Here is a 24,171-nt window from a genome sequence, read left to right on the forward strand (position 1 = left end):
CTCTGGAAGTAGGTGTTAAGTTCACTAGAACCTTCTGGAAGTAGGTGTTAAGTTCACTAGAACCTTCTGGAAGTAGGTGTTAAGTTCACTTGAACCTTCTGGAAGTAAGTGTTAAGTTCACTAGAACCCTCTGGAAGTAGGTGTTAAGTTCACTTGAACCTTCTGGAAGTAGGTGTTAAGTTCACTAGAACCTTCTGGAAGTAGGTGTTAAGTTCACTAGAAACTTCTGGAAGTAGGTGTTAAGTTCACTAGAACCTTCTGGAAGTAGGTGTTAAGTTCACTTGAACCTTCTGGAAGTAGGTGTTAAGTTCACTAGAACCCTCTGGAAGTAGGTGTTAAGTTCACTAGAACCTTCTGGAAGTAGGTGTTAAGTTCACTAGAACCCTCTGGAAGTAGGTGTTAAGTTCACTTGAACCTTCTGGAAGTAGGTGTTAAGTTCACTAGAACCTTCTGGAAGTAGGTGTTAAGTTCACTAGAACCTTCTGGAAGTAGGTGTTAAGTTCACTAGAACCTTCTGGAAGTAGGTGTTAAGTTCACTAGAACCTTCTGGAAGTAGGTGTTAAGTTCACTAGAACCTTCTGGAAGTAGGTGTTAAGTTCACTAGAACCTTCTGGAAGTAGGTGTTAAGTTCACTAGAACCTTCTGGAAGTAGATGATAAGTTCACGAGAACCTTCTGGAAGTATCAGCAAAAAAGAGAATCACTGTGTACTCTTCAGACAGGAAGTAAACATTACTCGGACTTCACATTCTCCATCACTACAATATATCACTTTACCAAGACTTACCACATACGAAAACTTAGTTGATTAGAACAGTATTTAGTTCATTGTCTGTTTCATCTCAATTCTGGTTATTTAGTTCATTGTCTGTTTCATCTCAATTCTGAATTATTTAGTTTCGTTTAATGAGAGTTATACAGTATACAGTATTGTATATTCACGCTGCTCATTTGTTTGTTAGTGAGTGTATAAAGAAATAATGCTATTTGTGGACAATAGGCATTTCCGGCTAACCTTTCCCCTATTGGTCCCTTTCATGGGTATATATATAGTGGATGGGCCATTCTTCGTCTCTTTCCTGGCGCTACCTCGCTGACAAGGGAAAAAGCGATCAAGTATAATGAATATGATAGATGATATATGAAGCGTCTTGGGTAAATCATGGAAAGGTCTGTGGGGCCTGGATGTGGAAAGGGAGCTGTGGTTTCGGTGCATTATACATGACAGCTAGAGACTTGAGTTTGAACAAATGTGGCTTTTTTGTCTTTTCTTGGCGCTACCTCGGGGGGGGGATGCTATTTTATGTGTGGTGGGGTGGCGACGGGATGGATGGAGAGGGCAAGTATGCATATGTACATGTGCATACATGTATATGTCTGTGTATTTATATGTATGTATATGTGCGTGTATGGGCGTTTATGTATACGCATGTGAATGTGGGTGGGTTGGGCCATTCTTTCGTCTGTTTCCTTGCGCTACCTCGCTGACGCGGGAGACCGACAAAGTATAATAGAATAGAAAAAAAAAGAAAAGAAAGAATATATAAATATATATATATATATATATATATATATATATATATATATATATATATATATATATATATATATATATATATATATCCCGGATTATCTTTGACATGATATCAGATAGATCAATGGACATTGCCGGAGTAAAGACCACTGCTGAAATAAACAGACTGATATTGTAAACAGAAACAAATAGAATAACCAGACCTTACCAAAATAACATTTCAATAGTAAATCAAGAATGACATTCGTTCCTAAGGATTTTTCAGTGAAAGAAGAGAAACATGATTTCTCTCAAAACCAAACTAAGAGAGAATATCAATTGAATAATCACAATAAAGAATTTAAGACAAAGAAAGGTTTACGTGTCTCGAAGGATTGGATTCCATGCAGAAATATCTGCGTGTATCGAAAGTTTAGAGAAGATGTGAGTAAATAAAGACAAATGTGCTATTTGTGTATGTGACTATCTGTTTGTACAGTACAGGAAAGGAGTTCTACACTCGCGTGGCCTCCATTTCCTATGTGTATACGTGTCTATGTGTATATGTATGTGGTTTTTTCTCTTTTAATTCATCTGACGTTGTAAAGTTTTTCAAGGACACAGTTAAGTGATTTCACTGGGTCAAACACCAGGTCCTGCTGTAAGGTTGCGGGTTGGCATGGGACCCGAGAGAATCTGCGAAATCTAAACACAATTTATGAACGTTAAACCGGAAAACAAAGACTAGAATGCACTGAGCTTGTCGAGGCTGGAAGGTAATGGTTTCCTATAGCAAAAATGTAAGGCTAGGTCGGGGGGAAGTCTTGGAGAGGGCGAGACGGGAAGTGGTATTGTTGTAGGAGCAAGGGAAGAGGAGGGAGGAAGGAAGGGGGCGCTTGCTGTGTTACTTGATCTGGGCAGCACACCAAATTTACACGCAGCTCCGAGTTCCAGGAAGGAAATACGAGAATCGGCCGCACAATATGACGTGTTTCCTTATACAGAAAGAGAGAATTTCTTTCTTTCGAGATAAGAATTGGACGTTATTGATGCCTTTCCAGCGAGTCTGCTTTAGGGAATGGGTATGTTGCTAGATATAATGGCTGTCAACTGTTGATAGTTGTGATCCTGAATCCTTACCGTACGTCATCAATCCCTACCATACGTCAACCATACGAAGTACAAAAAAAGAAAAAAGTATTCGGGGGAAGAATATTAGAACTTTACCTTTTGAGTTTGTTTCTTCTAGCAGCGTTCAACATCTTTTATTTCAACAGTCTGGTCTTCCGCTTACTCAGTACTCTTTTTTTTTACGTTCTTGTACTTCATCTGTCCCTACTTCTTTGTCTCTTTAGCTCTTTATGATTCATCTAAGAGGCTGGGCTCTGACTAGAGCTTTCAACGTGAAACATCATAACTCATACTGTATGGCATTATGTTAGCGGGATTATGAGCAATCTTTGTTTACGTTATCTTTCAGTTGATGGGACGGTGATTGTGATTTTGAGGCATATCGTTACACGCAAAGAATTTATCATCTGACAAATGTGAATGTGACAGCAAGAAGGAATAGTTTAGTTACCCATAGAAAGAAATTTCATTGGATATAATTCGTTTTCATATTTTAGGATGGTAATCTATTCTATTGTTACAGCAAAGCGCTTTAGGGAAAAACCGTGAAAAGAGAAGGGTCTGATCCCTCTCACACAGATTTCTTAAAGCGGTAATATGGATTCTATCACCCACATAAAAGTACAATATGCACTTTTTGTGGCTCCCAAAAAGCATGCACGTGTTCTGGGTTTATCATCTCTGTTCTACTTATATAGAATTGCACGAGCTACCGTAAAGAATTATTCAAGAGGAGGTTTTCAACTATCACTCTTGAAATATATCTTTCAATGTCAATAATCATATTACTGGTGTAGTTACATGGAAGATGGAAAACATGTCCTAGTTCAGTCAATTGACAGCACGTCGACCCCCGTATACCACGTCGTTCCAATTCACTTTATTCCTTGCAAGCCCTCCTGTATGTTAAGGCCCCAATCGCTCAAAATCTTATTCACTTCATCCCTCCACCTCCAATTTGGTCTCCCGCGTCTCCTTGTTTCCTCCACCTGTAACACATATATCCTCTTTGTCAACCTTTCCTCACTCATTCTCTCCATATGTCCAGACCATTTCAATACACCCTCTTCTGCTCTCTCAACCACACTCTTTTTATTTCCACTCATCTCTCTTACCCTTTCAAAAATTTTCTCGATCAAACCACCTCACACCACATATTGTCCTCAAATATTTAATTTCCAGCTCATTCACCCTCCTCCGTAGAGTCCTATCTATAGCCCACGTCTTGCAACCATATAATATTGTTGGAACTACTACTCTTTCAAACATACCCATTTTTCCTCTCCAAGATAACGTTCTCTCTTTCCAAGCGTTCTTCGTCGCTCTCAAAACATTCGCCCCCTCCCCCACCCTATGACTCGCTTTCGCTTCCATGGTTTCATTCGCTGCTAAGTCCACTCAGATATCTGAGACACTTCACTTCCTCCAGTTTTTCTCCATTCAAACTTACATCCCAAATAATTTGTCTCTCAAACCTGCTGACCCTAATAACCCTGCTCTTATTCTCATTTACTCTCAACTTTCTCCTTTCACACACTTTTTTCCAAACCCAGTTACCAACTTCTGCAGTTTCTCGCTCGAACGAGCCACCAGTGCTATATCATCGGTGAACAAAAACTGACTCACTTCCCAGGCCCCTTATCCCCAACAGATTGCATATTCATCCCTCTCTCCAAAACACTTGAGTTTACCTCCCTAACCACCCCATTCATAAACAAATTTAACAACCATGGGGACATCGCTCACCCATGCCGCAGACCAACTTTTACTAGGAGCCAATCACTCTCCTCTCTTCCAACTCGTACACATGCCTTACCTCATTGATAAAAACTTTCCCACGCCTCTAGTAGCTTACCTCTCACACTATGCACTCGTAAGACCTTTCGCATCTCTATCAACCCTATCATCTGCCTTTTCCAGATCCATAAATGCTACATATAAATCCATCTGCTTTTCTGACACACTTTCTTCAAAGCAAACAACGGATCCTCATATCCTCTACCACTTCTGAAACCACACTGCTCTTCCCCAATCTGATGCTCTGCACATGCCTTCACCCTCAATCAATACCCTCCCGTATAATTTCCCAGGAATACTCAAAAAACTTATGCCTCTGTAGGGTGATTGGTATCCCTGGGGATAGGGTAGAAAGAACACTTTACACTTATTCCCCGCGTGTCGTAGAAGGCGCCTAAAGTGGCGGTGGTTGTGAGGGGGGGGGGGTTGGAAACCTTCCCCTCTTGTATTTCAGTTTCTAAGAGGACACAGAATATATATATATATATATATATATATATATATATATATATATATATATATATATATATATATATATATATATATATATATATACCCATAACAGCCGAGCCAAAGTAAAACGTTCACTCGTGGTGTATCATCGAGTAGGCGGTCCTGTAACAGCCCCCAACTTCACACACACACACACACACACACACACACACACACACACATATAATATATATATATATATATATATATATATATATATATATATATATATATATATATATATATATATATATATATATATATATATATATACCACAACGCCAGTAAACTTGCCGATGCTTGTAGATAGGTGTACCACAACTCTTGCTCCGCCCCCTTGTTCGCTGGTGTGTATGTCCGCGGGGACGCCATAGATAGCCTCAGGATAATAATAAAAAAAAAAATAAGTTCCATTCAATGTAAGCTAAAAAAGCTCCTTTCTCAAATACAACAGACAATCGAGAAAGCCTGGCATAATATTTCTACTCGTCAACAATGAGGCAGCCAAGCCTTGGTGGTGGTAAAACTGCTTGTTATGACCGTTGGCTACCAGGCCTCGCTCCCCTCCCGACAGGTTCAAAAGACAACACCGGCAGTTGCCCCCCAACCCTGGCTGGTGATGTGACGCCGTCCACATACGTTACTGTTCACTCCACGTGGTTTGAAAAAATTACTTTGTTACGTGATGATACGTTACTGAAAAAGAATCAGGTAACAATGATGATGTTTTAATGTGTTTATATTATCAAACTGGACTTCTCTGGTATGCAAGAGGTTGGAAATTCGGACGCGAGTGTATGCACAAGTGTAAGTAAGTCGCAGGAAAATGGTTGTGCGTGATTAAAGAAAATGTATTTGAAGGCTGTCATATCAGAAATATTCACTTACTTTTCAAGCGATACAAAAGCGTACCACTGAAAAAGGATATGAATATTTTATGTTTGTGAACTCGCCTGATTGGGTGACGAAATAGTGAGGTCAGTGATGTGTGCCTGGGGAATGGTGAATGGTGTAGCGCCTTCTATCGCTATCTATAGTTGTTCTCATGAGCCACCTGGTCTACCGAAGAGTTCGTATGACGTGATGTGAAGTGGTTGGAAAACGTGTGTAGAGTGAGGATGAACACCAGGAAATCTCAAAAGTAAAAGAAATTGGTAAAGAATTTGGTTATATTACCGCTTTATAGTGTATGGAAAAAAAAGAAATATGGCGAAGCTACAGCAAGATATAGTTTTTGGTAGATGATATGGTGATGAAGCCATTGCCATATGCAGTGTTTAGTGAAAAATATGTCAATGTTACTGTAGTGATGAATGTGAAGTTACTGCCATGAATTGTGTATAGTGAACAATATGGAGAAGTTACTGCAATATATAGTGTTTAGTGAACAGTATGGTAATTCAGTGTAATGTATAGTGTTTGATGAACGAGAAGTTACATCAGTATATAGTGTTTAGTAAACAATATAGTACAGTTTCTGTAATTATGCAGCGTTCACTGAACAATATGGCGAAGTTCCTGCCATTTTCTTTTGTGAACAGTGAATGATACGGTGAAGTTACTGCAATACATAAAGTCTAGTAGAATAAAAGTTGCTGCCGTAGGACAGTGTTTAGAGAAGAATGTGGTGAAGTTATCGCTATATGTAGTGCACAGCTAACAATATGATAAAGTTACTGCAATATATATCTAGTGAACGAGAACCTACTGTCATATACAGTGTTTAGTTAACATCGTGAAGTTAATGCAAAATTTGGTGTTGAGTGAATAATATGGAGAATTTACTGCAATATTCAGGGTTGAGTGAAGAATATGGTGAAGTTATGCATCATACAATGTTCAGTGAAGAATACGTTGATGTTACTACAATACACGATGTTTGGTGAACATTAAGATGAAGTTACTTTCATACGCAGTTAAATGGGAAATAGTGATATTACTATGATATATAGTGTTACTTGAACAGTATAATGAAGTTGCTATAAATATATAGTGTTTAGATAACAATATGGCGAAGTCACGATATGCTGTGGTGTTTACTGAACAATTTGTGGAGTTACTGCAATATATGATGTTTTGTGAACGGTACGGTGAAAATGTATAGCATAGTGATGGTAATTGGCCATGCAATGTATATACTTGAGAAGTGTAAACAGTACCAGAATACAGACAGTGAGGTTACGTAGAACGCTGATGGCTTTTATAGCATTATACCAACAAGGCAGCGGAAGATTAATCCCATAGTCTTTTACTTATTAACTGCTTTACTTTAATTTACTCCGTATTATCCCTGCTTGACTTATCGTGCAACAAATTTTAATATTCCAAATCATTCTCCTCATTTATATTTCATAATCAATGAATTATATCAAGTATTCATAACACATATAGCTATTTCCTAAAGCCATTTTCGATGCAGAAGCTATACACCCTTAAATTACCATGGAATTATCATTATTATCTTTGTTAAGGTCATATAGTTCCTGTTACTTTACAGGAGTATTACCTACTTTTGCATTTATCAACCCCATATTTATCCTCATATACAAATCTCTTACCGTTTAGCACCGATTGATAAATCAATTTGTCTAAATTATACTTTGCAACTATTTCTGTAATCTCTAAACATTATATGGACACAGCCAGACAATATTCAAAGCTAGTATCGACTTAGAGCAAATTTAGACTTTCTGGAATTAATTACAAACTATAAAAACCTTACGCCACCCTATTAACCTAAATATACCGCACATTCCTTGTAATTTGAGGAAAACATATGACAACTTTTACATTCCTTTTCGTATTGGATCGTTCCTGAGTGTGACATGTGTTCGCCGAGTTTTATTATGACCTTAAGCTTCGCACAACTAGTATTGCATGGCAGAAGGAAGACGTCAATCATGTTTAGGGAGAATTTCGACTACACTATTGACAGTTAAGGTAAATATAGGCTAATGATCAAAATTACGTTAGGTTAAAATGTTGATTAACTAATGTTATAATGTGCCAAACAAATATCACTGTAATATACAGCGTTCACTGAACAATATGGCGAAGTTCACATTATAACCAGAATTTCATTTTAGAACTTCGTAGGATGGGAAATATAATTCTGAATCACGTTCCCCAGTCTGAATCATCTGAACTACATATGAGGAGTATATTGATATGAATCTCAACCAAGTTCGATGATTAATTCTGTGGTGTCCCTAAACTTGAACGCTCCAATTTTGAATGTGGGAATTTTCCTCTCATGCGGAATCAGTTCATGTTTGGCATATCTCCAGAATTTTATAATTGTTCTCGTCTTATATTGCAATTTAAAGATGCCATATCAGTCGCAGATGATCATGAAGAATCGTCAACTTATTGCCATAGATTTTATATCCGGCTTCGATCACTTGACAACATTTCTTCCCATTTGAACCTTTGAGAATCGACGGGGCTTCACATTTTTTTGTGTGCATTTATAAACTTTTCTAAAGCACAGCAGTTCTTCCACCGACGTGGATCCATGTTCGATGCAGACAGCGTCAATACAAAATGTCAACATGGCAGACGACAAGCACAGAATTGCCGAATTTATTGTCATCCAGTTTTGAGCCGCAAGCTAAAAAGAAAGAAAAGAAAAATCAGATATCGATCTCAGTTTAAATGGCCGTCATTCTAATATGGAGGAGTTAAATTTCGTTATTGATTGTATGTTGCCCAAGTCGGCCCTTACCTCCCAAGAGAGACGTGGAACGTATGTATTGTAATACAGCTAGTGTGTGGTATATTTGTTCATAAGTGATGACACTCGAGTAAAACTGAAGGCAGCGTTGATATTAATACGGTCATGTTATTAGCTCTGATTCCTGCGTACTGGATCAGTTGGTTTTTCTGCCAGGAGAGTGTAAATATGCCTTGGGCAAGTGAATTAGGCAAACACATCAAATGAAATATTATCATCAGAGAATTTCCGACGCGTAACAGGTGATATTTAGATATGATCATGTAGAAAATTCCAGTGAACAATTCTGGTCTTTGAATTAGAAAATGACACAAAGGTATTACGTGCAATCTCTTCTTTTGAGTAGGTCAAGCCAGCGTGATCACCTGTGCTTTGGTAATGGCAGTTACGCCAAAGCTCGCTATCATCATTCACTCATCCACTTAACTGTGAGTAATGAGTCGCAAATGGAAAGGATGAAACCCTGTGTTTTTATAGTAATAATAGAGACCAGAACATTGGAAGAGTATTTAGTATTAGTAATTGTTATGGTGATACTATTGCGATGTTTAGTGATGAGTGAACAATATGATGCATGTCTTGATAATGTATTGATATGATCAGCGTGTGAAAACACTGAAGTACAAAGAGATTTCTAGATCTCATGTTGGAAATGATGCATAACTAACTGGAGAAACTCTTGCTGCTCACAGTTAAAGGTGAAAGTTGTGACTGAAATATTGCTAAGTTATTGGTAAATTTGCGTCTGAATAATGCCAAGGTGGTGATTAAAGCGGTTTATGAAAGTTATTTGACGTTTAGTGATGGCACTTGACTTGAGAACAATACAGCATTCAGAAAAAGAAAAAAAAAACAGTCCTCAGTGATTATGTAATGACTTGGAAAAGTTCTAGAATTGTTTATTCCGTGAAGCCTCGTCACTGATGGCTGTCACAGCTCTACGTAGTGCTGCCGAGCGGAGGGAGGTAAGTACCAGAATTACTTATCATTTTGTTGGTTTGTTTAGCTTATGCAACGATCACTGTCTAGCGATTATGTTTATGGTGATTCCAAGTTATGTTCAGAGGGTTCGAGTAAATTCTTAAAGATGTCTTAAGAATATAAGAATGGAAGGAAAGTGTACCAGGCCTGTTGTTTCATGCGAAGCAATTCCTGTTCAAACCCACCCTCCCTCACTCGTGTAGCCATCCAATTTCTACCTGAAACTTTCCATGGTTCTGCCCCTGATATTAGAGGTTACTGACCCGCAGGCCTAGGCCTCCATGATCAGGTCAGAATATGTCTGTTTTATGAATCCTGGTGTTGGTGCTCTGAAATCACAGAGCATCAGCTCTCTGCTCCACTGTTTGAACAAATGGCTATTGAAACTGTTGATAGATGGGGTTGTGAATACTGTTTCTGTAGATTATTCCAGATTTTTGCAGCTGTTACTGAAAAAGTTTCCCCCGAGACATCAATAATTCCTGCTAATAAATGTGTCTTCAAATTATCCACGGTATCCCACTCTGGTTGTACAGTCTGATTAGAGGTTCAAAATATTTTGGATATCTGTATCAGGAATGCCAAATAGCATTTCATAAACTTCAATCAGATCTCCCTTGGCTGTTTCTTAAGCTTTCCTTGGTGTGATAGGTTTCAGTGTTGGTGACACACGAGCAGCTTACGTTCAACATTATCAATTACTTCAATTCATCTTTGCTTGTATGTTGTCGATAGTGAATTACCTTGTTCAAGATGTGTTCGCACCAGTGACTTGTACATTGGTTGGATTTTTTTTTTTTTTTCATTTCAAAATCCGAAAGCTGTCCTCAGTTACTTTAAAGTATTATGTACTTTGTTATTCTAGGTTGTAGTGTGAGTACCAAATTCTAGATTATCATTTCTGCAGATCCTAATATCGTTTTCCTCTTTCACTCTCTTCATTTCTGATGATTAAAATCAATACATTTTCTCCTTTCTGAGCAAGTAGCACGGTGACATTTTCCCGGATTGAACTCTAGCATCCACTCATTACTCTAAAGTTGTAATATGAAAATATCTTACTGGAATCTAACATGATATTTTGGTATATCTCTGATCACAAAAAGGTCGTAAATATCATTTCAGTGTCATGTTGGCATATCTCATTTGGTTTTTCTTATAAGAATTTTGGCTATAAGTTGTTTGGGCCAGGTGACTTGGATGTTTCTAGTGATTTTAATTTTTTTTTGTAATATCCTTGGTTTTGACTGTCTCTTGATTGCTTATGAGATCTTTCGGCTCTAATGGGGTAAATTCCCTTTTTGGTTATTAACACCATACCAAAGTATTTCATCAACACCTCTGCTTTTTCTTTATATTTTCATGTGGTTTCTGGAGGAGCATTTTCATGGTCTGTTCCCGGGTCGCCGGTGCATGTGAATACGAGATCATCCCTTGACTGGAGCGTGACAGTCATTATTGTGTGAATAAATCTTTATTCTCCTCCTCCTCCTCCTCCTCCCTCCTTCTTTATTCCTCGTTCCACACGTCCTCAGTAACGACCGGACAACTGTTTCCCAGTCTTGCTCCCATACATTTATAAATCTTTTTCCTGCACAGTCAACTGATACAGGAAATCATCGCCTAGGGTTCTGTCATATTGGTTCGCGTTTTACACTTTTTAAAATGTTTCTCTTCAGCATTTACCTATTATACAGGAATTTTTATATTTTCGTGAGTAAACTTGATAAATGTCACAGCACTACACCATCATTTTACGTTGCTATACTGTTGTTATGCATACTTTTTTTTACTCACATCTGTTGTTATCAAATACCTGTGATCTAGTTATCACAGATTATTCTTTGTGTTTTCCATGTCGCTCATCAAAGCACTTCACTTGATGACCGTCATGTAAAGTTGAGTTACTGTGCTCGGCTCGGTAATAACATGTTCCAAGCGTCATAATTCCCATTACTTACGTCGTCACTGATATCAATGATACGAAATTCAATTACTGTGGACATTGGTTTGCCTTCTCACCGATAGGTTGAACCACAGTCTGTAGTGGTTAGACCCACTGCCGCTTCCGCGATTCCATTCGATGTCATGTCCAGTGTCAGGTACCTAGAATTTAACTTCAAATTCTCTTCATTCAGACTCGCACCTCAACTAACCTGCTAAACCTAGTAACCTTGCATTTATTCACATCTATACTTCCTCCTTTTACACATTTTTCCAAACTCAGTCACCAACTAATGCAGTTTCTCACTCGCATCTGCCACCAGTGCTGTGTCATCCGTAAACAACAACTGACTTACTTTCCGGGTCCCCTGCACCCCGTACAGCACTCATACTCGCCCCTCTCCCATAGACTTACATTTACCTCCCTCAGCGCCTCATCCATAATCAAGTTAAACAACCATGGGGACATCACACACTCCACTCGCAGACCAACCTTTACTTAGATCCACTCACTCTCCTCTCTTCCTACTCATACGCATGCCTTCGCTCATAATGAAAAATTGTAACGGCTTTTAGTAGCTATTTACTCACACCATATTTTTGTAAGACTTTCCACAATGCATTTCTATCTACCCAATCATATGCTTTCTCTTCATCCATAAATACCACATACATATCCTTCTGTATCTCTTGAGTATTTCTCGCACACATTCTTTACAGCAAACACTTGATCCGCACATCCTCTACCACGCCTTAAACCGCATTGTTCTCCTGTAGTCTGATGCTCTGTTCATACATAACTTCAGCCTCTTAATCACCACTCTTCCATATAAGTTAACAACCTTGATTAAACCTTATTAGTTTGAACATTTACCTTTGTCCCTGTTGCCTTTATACATTACCACTATACATGCATACATTCATTGAAAATCCTAACTAACCAGTCATCAACACAGTCACCCCTATCTTCAGAAATTCATGTGCAATACCATCCACTCCAGTAGCCATGCCACATTTTATCTTACGCAAGGCTTTCGCCACTTAAACTCTCTTCAAACCACTTCATATACCTCTTCACATACCTCCCCCACATAAAAACACAATCATAAGACACAATCCTTCAAAATACTCCTCATTTCATCACAACCTGTTACCACTTCCCCATTTGCCCCCTTCACTTATGTCTCCATTTGTTCTCTTGTTTTTAATATAGACCCCTTAAAAAAATATTCTCCCCGAAGTTTATTGGTACTCGCTCAACCCATTTATACTTGCTCTCTTTGTCAACCCTTGCACCTTCCTCCTGACTTACTGTCGCTTCTTGTACACCTTCCAGTCATTTACACTCTTCTTTTATAAGTACCTGCCTGTAGACCTCTCTTATATCATTCTCCAGTAACTTTTTATTCGTCATCCCACCACTCACTACCCTTTTCATCTGCCCATCTCTCACCTTCTTTCGCACACGCCAGCAATACTTCCCTGGATACTCCAATACACTCCTCTAACTTCGTTTTACTCTCACCTTTTACTATTCTACACTCATTCTCTCCTCGTATCTCTTCACACAATTGTCTCTTCCAAGGTCACTTATTTTCACCACTGTCTTCTCACCCATAACGTTTCCTCTTTTCCGAAAGATTTAGACAGGTAATGATCAGACATTCCACCAGCTTTCTCTCTCAACACAATCACCTGCAAGAATCAGACTCCCTTTTGCATGCCTATAAATTTGTATGTATTCCACTAATGCCCGCTGACCATCTTTCCTACTCACATACGTATACATGTGTATGTCCCTCTTTTTAAGCCAAGTAATCTTAGTCTCCAGCCCTTTTTCAGCACACAGCCTCATAAGTTCTTCATAATCTCCATTCACCTTACTGAGTACCCCATGTCCCCACAATCATACCCTAAATCGTGCATTTAAAATTACCCATCACCACTTCCTGGTCTCTGGTGTTAAAGCTGCTGATACACATTCTGTTTAACATTAGAGGCTCCAGTCACAGTCCACACATCAAGGCCGGGCCTTAAATGAAATATGGAGAAGTTTATGAAAGGGAAAAAAGAAGAGACAAGGGAAAGTATTCACGAATTTTGGAGGAAGTGAAGAACTTGCCATTTAAAATGTGACGGGTTTTAGTTATTGGCCCAACTTTTATCCTGGTCACCCACTTTACAACCAAAGTAATGCTCATAGCATGTTTTAATGAGGGGTGTGAAAGAACGTTTTTACGACAGATGAAGCAGAAAGAATTCGGACTGTTTACACAGTTTCTGGGCATTATGATGGTGGATGGGGGATCAGCACAGCACTTGAATACACAAAAACACAATCTGTCAACAGAGTGGAAAAGACAATGTTTACACATTGAGTTCTGGCCTGCAACTGACAGAGAACTGCTGCTCAGGAGAGGGCACTATTGTAATGTCCCATTAAAAAAAGCTGCTTACTACAGTTTGTAATTTGAAAAAAGAAAAAAAGGGAAACATATTCCTGAAAAGTAGCCTGGAGCGTTTGATCGGACTTTTTTTTTTCTTCTCATTTTATCTAAGCATGCATTTTCAGTGTCGCACAGAATGATCACACTGAATTACGATATTTTTTTCTTTATTTTTCTGATTGAATCTTTGGTCATTGAAGTAATCAAGCAACAAAACGTTACGTTTTTATTCCCAACCTCACAGCTTTAGAACGCATTTTAGAAAATGCTTGATTACTGTTTGAAAGAAACCTTTCATTTTGTCATATTCGTTTTTTATTATACTGACTATTATTATTGTGCCGAAATATGTCCACTTTTGGCTTATTTTTGGTCATTTGGGTTTCTTTGAATTTCCATACGTTATTTTTGTCATGCTGGACAAGATTTTTGGTTCCAAAAGTTATTTGGGAGCTAAGTTCTGTTATCCGCCCTAGAAAGTTGAAATACAAGGAGGGGAGGGTTTCTAGCCCTCGCTCCCGTCCCCCTTAGTCGCCCTCTACGACACGCGGGGAATGCGTGGGAAGTATTCATTCTCCCCAGATGGATTTGTGTGTAGCATTTATGGATCTTGAGAAGGCATATGATAGAGTTGATAATGATGCCCTGTGGAAGGTATTAAGAGTATATGGTGTGGGAGGCAAGTTGTTAGAAGCAGTGAAAAGTTTTTTTTATCAAGGATGTAAGGCATGTGTACGAGTAGGAAGAGAGGAAGTGATTGGTTCCAAGCGAATGTCGGTTTGCGGCAGGGGTGCGCGATGTCTCCATGGTTGTTTAATTGGTTTATGGATGGGGTTGTTAGGGAGGTGAATGCAAGAGTTTTGGAGAGAGGGGCGAGTATAAAGTCTCTTGTGGATGAGAGGGCTTGGGAAGTGAGTCAGTTGTTGTTCGCTGATGATACATCGCTGGTGGCTGATTCGGATGAGAAACTGCAGAAGCTGGTGACTGAGTTTGGTAAAGTGTGAAAGAGGAAAGCTGAGGGTAAATGTGAATAAGAGCAAGGTTATTAGGTTCAGTAGGGTTGAGGGACAAGTAAATTAGGAGGTGAGTTTGAATGGAGAAAAACTGGAGGAAGTGAAGTGTTTTAGATATCTGGGAGTGGATTTAGCAGCGGATGGAACCATGGAGGCGGAAGTGTCTAAGGGTTGGGGAGGGGCCGAAGGTTCTGGGAGCGTTGAAGAATGCGTGGAGGGAGAGAACCTTATCTTGGGGAGCAAAAATGGGTATGTTTCAAGATATGATTGCGAGGTATGGGCTGTAGAAAGGGTTGTGCGGAGGAGGGTGGATGTGTTGGAAATGAAATGTTTGAGGACAATATGTGGTGTGAGGTGGTTTGATTGAGTAAGTAATGAGAGGGTAAGAGAGATGTGTAGTAATAAAAAGAGTGTGGTTGAGAGAGCAGAAGAGGGTGTTTTGAAATGGTTTGGTCACATGGAGAGAATGAGTGAGGAAAGATTGACAGAGGATACATGTGTCAGAGGTGGAGGGAACGAAGAGAAGTGGGAGACCAAATTGGAAGTGGAAGGATGGAGTGAAAAAGATTTTGAGCGATCGGGGCCAGAACATACTTGAGGGTGAAAGGTGTGCAAGGAATAGAGTGAATTGGAACGATGTGGTATGCCGGGGTCGACGTGCTGTCAATGGATTGAACCAGAGCATGCGAAGCGTCTGGGGTAAACCATGGAAAGTTTTGTGGGACCTGGATGTGGAAAGGAAGCTGTGGTTTCGGTGCATTACAGATGACAGCTAGAGAGTGAATGTGAACGAATGTGGCCTATGTTGTCTTTTCCTAGTGCTACCTAACGCCATTTCATGTGTGGCGTGGTGGCGACGGGAATGGATGGAGGCAGCAAGTATGAATATGTACATGTGTATATATGTATATGTCTGTGTATGTATATGTATGTATACGTTGAAATGTATAGGTATATATGTGTGCGTGTATAGGCTTTCATGTATATACTTGTGTATGTGGATGGGTTGGGCTACCTCGCTAACGCGGGTGACAGACTTTTTTTTTTTTTTTTTTTTTCATACTATTCGCCATTTCCCGCATTAGCGAGGTAGCGCTAAGAACAGAGGACTGGGCCTTTGAGGGAATATCCTCACCTGGCCCCCTTCTCTGTTCCTTCTTTTGGAAAAAAAGTGACAGACTAAATATGATATAACAGAATAGAAGTTCTGTTATCACTCTTTGCACCTCAAACACAGTATTCAAGCACAAAGAAATATTTCAAAAAGTATCAGTCTGATATTTTAGTTTATGATTTTTTTTTCAAGAGTTTACGTCGGAGAAAGAGTTGAGGTCAGAAAACAGATTGAACTAGTACACAGATTTTTGGTATTCTTTTTTTTCAAAACCTAGACTGAAAGCAAAAGTATCATGCGATGGTTATATCTCACGCTGAACAATAAACTGGATTCTAATTTTCGTTTTTCTTTCTATTTCTTTGGAGTCATTGTTTATATTTTCAGATGTCTTAATAATTAGGCACTGAGTACATTTGTAATGATTTGTTACCTGTAACCTCCAAAGAATTCATCATTCCATTTGAAATGTCCTCATTCTTTACGACGATGGCTGCATTTTGGGCCATTTTTCTTCAAGATTTATATTTTCTGTTATTTGTCAATATAGGCTATTAAGTTCCGTTCTTCGGTTGTTTACCAATAAATTACCTTAATATCGTAGGTAAAGATTTCATGATTATGTATTTCTCGAAATTCAAAAGAAGGTTTTTGGATGTGAAACAATTTCTTCGAATTGTACTTAGAGCTTTAGCCATCTTTTTTATTATTATTATTTTTTTGACTGAAAATATTATATATCACGCTTACTAATAATGCGAAATAAACTTAATCTGCTTTCTCATAGCAAAATTTTATCGGAGATAGGTCGGTATGAATGTGGCAAGTATTAGAAAGATAGATTGGGAAGTGGTCAATCCCCACGTTGTCTCATGTACCTGAAGTGATTTCGTTTAGTATATATGAGGATGATAAAGGTAGGTCATTGGCTGAGATGTTTCCTGTTCGATCATCTACATGAGTTCTCTCTCTCTCTCTCTCTCTCTCTCTCTCTCTCTCTCTCTCTCTCTCTCTCTCTCTCTCTCTCTCTCCCCATCCGCTCAGATGAGAGACGGCAGAACTGATGAACTTATTATTTGTTTCTCAAGAGTCTGCTTGTACACTCCTCCGCTGATGGCGGCTAGCGTTAAAATGTGTGAGAATTAGTTTTCATTCCGTGGTTTATTTGATTGCAAAGTGAACTGACTTCATCATTATCCGCCGCACTGGAACTGAGACAGTGAATTGAACAAATGACGATCGGGTGCTGGAGGAGAGCAGGGTTCAGCCACCTGAGATGAATGGTCTTCTTTTACTTGCACCTGGTGGATCTCCTACACACCGTGATAGACCTGGACCTGCTGATGGTCTTCTTGAAGTGACGCCCCCGGTTGAAGTCATTGGTCCCTCTTACACACACACACACACACACACACACACACACACACACACCCACCCACCCACCCACCCACCCACCCACCCACCCACCCACACACCCACCCACCCACACACACACACACACACACACACACACACACACACACACACACACACACCCATCTGTTGTTACACCAGAGGGACCAATTGCAGTCAACATGGAAGTGGAGCGGCCAGGTCTCATGCAAGGTTATAGGTGCGTTAGTACAGTAATTACTGGTAAGAAGACGGAACGGAAATGATTGCGTGACTCAACAATCTCCCTCCTGATGAACTTCTTTCATCTACTGCCAGTGATGGGATTTACAAATGTCGGCTTTAGTGACCACAGGCAAGCCCGTCGTTGCCGTGCCAAGCACTCAAGAATGGAAGGCATAGTAAGGATGCAGTTCACAATCATATTGATGACTTGACACATTGCTGGCATGATTTAGTGTAGCGTTTGGTTAGTATGACGACATTCCTAGAAGAGCGAGAGCTGGTTCTCTCAGGTGATGATTGAATCATTGGGTTCTGCAGTGTAGTGGTAAACATTTTGTTCTTTTTGAATGGAATAGCACAGTGGGACGGATTCTTGGCGCAGTACATTCATAATGTGAATACTGGAAGCAATGAAGTTTGAAATTTCGTGCTGTGAGGCTGTAATGTTTTTGTTCTTTGTACAAGCAATGTATGATTTCTTCATTGGCTCGACTGGACGGTGTAATAAAGTGACAGACGTAGTGTAAAGGAGGAAAGGACCCTGTCCGTTTCACTGCTGATGGAGGTGAGTACACACGTTGATCGTGTCGTGCAGATGTTTCTCAAGCGATAGCTAGTGACTGTGAAAATATCCCGGACATTTTGATGAAGATGTCAACAGCTTTTATCTTAGAAGCAAGGCTGTCGCATTTCTGTACCAGGACGGTATGATCAAATATGTAAACTTGAAACAGGATTTTTTGAAGAATTCCTGGTATTTATTTTGCTACGTTTCAACAACAAAAGCAAAATGTTTCAGTCAGTGCAACTGAAGTTTGTGATTTGTGCTTCGAGGTCACTCAGAAATTTTGTCCAGTGACAGAGTCATAAATCTGATGAGTTTGAAGAAGCTAAGAAACTTCCATCACGAATAGAAGAGTGAGTTGTGGAGAGTCGCTGAGGTGGTCGTGGTCATGTGCCTCACCAGCCACACGACTATGGTCATACAGGATGAGGTGGTCGTGGTCATGTGCCTCACCAGCCACACGACTATGGTCATACAGGATGAGGTGGTCGTGGTCATGTGCCTCACCAGCCACACGACTATGGTCATACAGGATGAGGTGGTCGTGGTCGCGCGACTATGGTCATACAGACCCTGAGACTCAGCTGACACGTACCTGACGAGGCTTTTCAAACTGATGACTTTCATCTGTGTGTCGCCAGGCATTTCGTTGGTACCCCTGGGTTCATCGCCTACAAGCCTACAACGAAAGTAAACATTTCAGTGATGGATCCTGATTCCATTAGAACTACTGCAAATATATTGTCGTACTTCTATAAGTATGAATTGGATATCAACTATGGCGATGAACAGTTCAGTTCCAGGCATTCCTCTGTATTTCTGGATAAAAAAAAAGAATACGAACAATGTATGCTGGAACAATCGTAGGTAATATGTTGTACTTGAACAACGGTGTTGAGGACATTTTCCATAACACATAAATGATCGCAAATTGTTCTGCTGAACGATTGCATTTCGAAAAGGAAGCTGGTCAAAAAATTGCACAGGATTACTGCACAGGATCACTGTGCCCCAAAGTCGTCTCAGATCAAACCATAATGAGAGCTAAATTGGACACACTTCCCAGTCTTGACTGCAGTAGCATTATTCATTCACATTTTTTTGATGAATATGTATGGGATGAAGTAATTCATCACACTTTACATAATACATCCAACGACGAGTCCACGACACACATAGGCCGCCCTGTGCCAGTAATGGCACCCCGAGCACACACACACCCGATAACCGGCTGTCATTGACAAGAACCCATCAAGCTTAGTGTTAGCGAATGTTTACACACACACACACACACACACACACACACACACACACACACACACACAACACCTTTGCACGAACCATGAGCCTAGTAAGAGTTATTTAAGCGTGGAGTTTTCCCCTCACGCCTGAACATGTTAAATAGTCTTCGGCTAGTAGATGTGTCTTGATATTGACGACCGTAGTGATCTTAGTATTTGGTAACCGTAAAACCAAAACAACCAACCGATATTTGCCAGCCAAAATGCACACATAGCAATATTTGGAATTAATTTTGAGATTTGTGAAGGTCCCACTAGGGCTAAATCAAATTCATCCAATAGAACTAGAATTTGCAATGTACCTCCTGGAGAGATTAACATCAGAGGTAAAGCATGAGCCGCATGCACAGTGAGTGTGTATGTCTTCTTACAATTACCCATTTTACCAGAAGATATCAAGATATTTCGGTTAGTGGATGTAACTTGACAACAGTGACGGCCTTAATGAACCCACCATTGGCCGAAGCGTTACTTTTTCCTGGAAGAACACTATCGTAAATACGGTAGCAACGTAGTTACCCCACAAAATATGATTTTCTTTTTCTTTCAGTATCAAAGAAAATGAATATTTAAGAGGAACTAAACAAAACATTTTCTTAATGGTAGATGGTCTTTGTGGTTATCACCTGAAAATATGAAATATGAAAATAATGAGGAAATAACGAGAGGGAAAAGGAAGAGAGTTTCAAGAGAAAAGTGCAACAGGAAAGAAGAATGGCAAAAAGCGTGGGAGAGACAGGGTTAATAAAAGTTAGCAGAGAGAAAGGGAAGGTACACAAACTATTCGCCTCCGAACAGCGAAGCAACTTGGTGACCCATGACGTACTTCACATTAGACTGAGTTTCAGTCTCTGATGCTTTATGTACACCCAGGTCTCTAACCTCAGAATCTGTAGATTTCAAGCGTGATAAAGAGGGAGAGAACAAAAGAAGAGAAAAAAGTGTATGGAAGTTACCCGCTGAAGTATATAAATTACTTTATATCGTTGTACATATGTAGTTATGATAACCAACCAGCCCATGATAATCAATCTGTCACTTACTGAGCGAGTCAAGTCTGTTATTTGTCATTTATATCAGTAGCAGGCATTTAATTCCAGCTTTCGTTTACCCCTTTTTGGTAAGATGGTTTTCCCTTTATCAGACGAAACTTCTACAGCTGTGTTTCAGACTACGTTTGGTGTGTGTGTGTGTGTGTGTGTGTGTGTGTGTGTGTGTGTGGTTTGATTCTTAGTTCTGTTATTAACGTTGTTTCTCCTTTTTTCCGGTCTTTTACAAGAGCGTCTTGGTCTTCTTGGTAATGCAGGGACGGTATCGAATGCTTGAGATATGATCATCTAAGCGAGCTCTAATAAGATCAAAAAAAGGTTTTCTGGGATTTTGAAATAGAAGAACGATTTTTATAAGATTTTTGTTGTTTGTTTTTTTGAGCAGTGACCATATTTTCTCAGATGATTTCAAATCATTACGTACGTTATATAGCCCCCGGATCTTTCTCCACTTCTTATATATTTTTTAAACATCATGTGCTGTTGTGTTTTATCTTCAAATGCATCCCTTTCCCCTTATCTACATTATATCTTATTCACGCCTTTTCTGAACCGGTTGACAATCTGTCTTAATCCATTTTTAGATATTTCTGCAGTCATATTCGGATATCTTCCCACTTCCTATTTACTTATTACTAAAAAAATTAGAGACTTTGTTTGCTAGGCCAAGGTTTGCATCATTTGAATCTGGTATGAGAAATACTGGTTCGTGGAAACCATGAGTTACTGTGAGTTATTCATATATTTTTTCTTTCATGTGATACCAATGAATGCATTCTAATGGCAAGGTTCATTCCCAGTACCATAGAGTTTTATTGTACGTAGCCATCATTCGCGTGAATCATGATCAGATACCTTTCGGAGGTCTCATTAGATGGTATCAAATGCTTTTTTTTTTTTTATCCCAGTTTTTGCAAATGTTTGCTGTAAGATTTCAGTATACTTTAAGATGGTATTTGTAGTCACAGAAGCCGTGCTGACTATCTGTTATTAATTTCAACATTTCCAAGAAGTTTTTAAGCTTATCTTAGTTGTATCCATCGCTTTCCCGAGTACTGAAATGTGGCTTGTTTAATGATAACTCCTCAGTCCACAGGTCTTTTCCTCCTCTCGTGAACACATAGGAGACGTGACACTCGCCTTCGTTTGTCCTCTGGCACTCTGAATAGCCTACAAAGCTGGGAGGACTTGCATCATGACTTTCTCCTCACACAACCCGAGGTGTCAGGTCACCTGCGCCTGCCACCTTATTCGATTTTTTTTTTTCTGGTGTTACAAATGATATCTAATGTCTGAATTTTATCTCATAGTGATGTGTCTTGCTCTGTATCTACGAAAAGAATTATTTACGCACTTTCCGTCGGTTTGTGAATTTCTGTTAAGTATGCACTCTGAATGTAAGGCTTTGTTTAGTAGTGATGTCTTAGTTGTATTTTTAACGAGTGCTTCACTCTTATTCGTCCAGCTTCCTGTAGTGTCCTTTACACATTTTTCTTTTCTTAGTTATTTGTAGGAAAGAATCCCTTTGACATCCTCTTTAACTCTCTTTTCATAGTTTCGCTCACTAAGGCTGATCTTATTCCTATATAGCTTCTATAGAGTTTGGTTATCACGGTCGTTTTGCTGAGTATTTGACCCTATCATTATGTCAGCATTTCTCTCTTCGTACAGATATTCATTCTTCAGTCATGATAACTTCTTCATTTTATGATGACTTTTGTTTTGTGTCGGCATTTTTTTCAATTATCTCTTTTTATCTCATGGAACAGATATTTCTTTAATCTCAAATCTATACAAATTACATCCCTAATATCACTGTCCATTTTAACAAAATTAAATTTTCTTTGTGTGTGTGTGTGTGTGTGTGTGTGTGTGTGTGTGTGTGTGTGTGTGTGTCTGTGTGGCACTTCCATCATATTTTCATGTATGTGATGTATCTAATTACTTCGACTCTGATGATATGATAAGCACACGTTCGCATTCTCTCATCTCACATCGTTGTGCCAAGCCGTAAATACGAGTAGGTTCAGTAAATCATTTCTTATATTTGCTTGACCAGCAATTTAATGGGAAATGAATCACCCAACCCAATCCACCTTGTTAGCCTTCATCTCCTTGCGTGATAAGACCACTGAATGGATGGATCATTGAGGTCCTCTATAGCACCCCTGTCCATCAGCTTTATTACATGTGTTGTTTCATCACGTAACATGTTATCTGATCCTTCGCTTTGCCTTAAAGGTCTGTCCTCTGGTCTTCTGCCTGTCAGGTGGTCTAGATTCATGAAGTGAGCTCACACCAAACCTTCTCTTTTTGTGGCCTTCCTTCCTTCCTTCCTTCCTTCCTTCCTTCCTTCCTCTTCGACTTATCATAACTTTTCCAGGCCTTCCGCTTCTGCTGCAGAGACATCATCTCTCTTCGTCTTAGTCTGTTGTCCTCAGATCTTCCCTCCGTCACATGTTCTAGCGAGCTTCGCCTTCTCCTCACGATGTTAGTTCGATCCAGTACTTATCGTGAGGTTATTTTGTGTCCGCTGTGAGAGTGCATTGGCTTATGATCAGTAAAACCTGTGGAGGGGTTACGCGAAAGAAGATGGCTGGGAAAACATTGCACCGTCCTCCTTACAGAAAACGTAATCATTACTCTGATTACCTGTATAGCTTCTGGAAGGCGAGATCCACTAGTGATATCGTGCTTATGCCTGGTTATCATTCCTGAAAGATTACAGGGGATCCCATGACATATCCAAAGATTTTGACGGGGCTTGGCATCGGGTTCTCATCTTTAAGCTCCCCTCTTTTGGCTTCCCTCCCTCACTTTGCTCCTTCATAGCTAGTTTCCTCTCTGGCTGATCTATCTCTGTGGTCGTTGATAGATCAGAGGCCCCCTCCAATCAACAGCGGCATCCCTCAAGGATCCGTCCCATCCCCTACACTTTTTCTCCTTTTTTTCAACGATTCCCTCTCTTCCACAAATAACCAAGTGCACTAATATATTGACGACTCAACACTGCTTTCCTCCACAACACAACTTCCTCGATGAACTCAGACTTGGACAGGATATCTCAGTGAAGTAGAGGAAATCTGGTCATGTTTAATGCCTCCAAAACCCAATTTCTCTTCATCTCTCCATCGAAAACTCTTCACAACTATCCTCCCACCTTTGACGGTTAGATAATTCCATTTCTTGACTCACTGAACGTACTTGGTATTACTGTAACGTCCACTCTTTCTTAGAAGACCCACATTATGCATTATGGAAACTGGGATTCCTGTTTAGATGTCGAAATTTCTTTTCCTCTGAACAGTTGCTCCGTTTATGCACAGGATTGATTCGTCCTTGTATGGAGTACTGCTCATATCTGGAGTGGTTCTAGCTCTGCATCCTTGCTCAAACAGAGTTGAGTCGGAAGCGTTCCGACATATAAACTCTTCTAGGATAACTACAAAAGTTGACCCGCTTCCCCTACGCCGCA

Source organism: Panulirus ornatus, chromosome 4 (assembly GCF_036320965.1).
Source record: "Panulirus ornatus isolate Po-2019 chromosome 4, ASM3632096v1, whole genome shotgun sequence".
Lineage (NCBI taxonomy): Eukaryota > Metazoa > Arthropoda > Malacostraca > Decapoda > Palinuridae > Panulirus > Panulirus ornatus.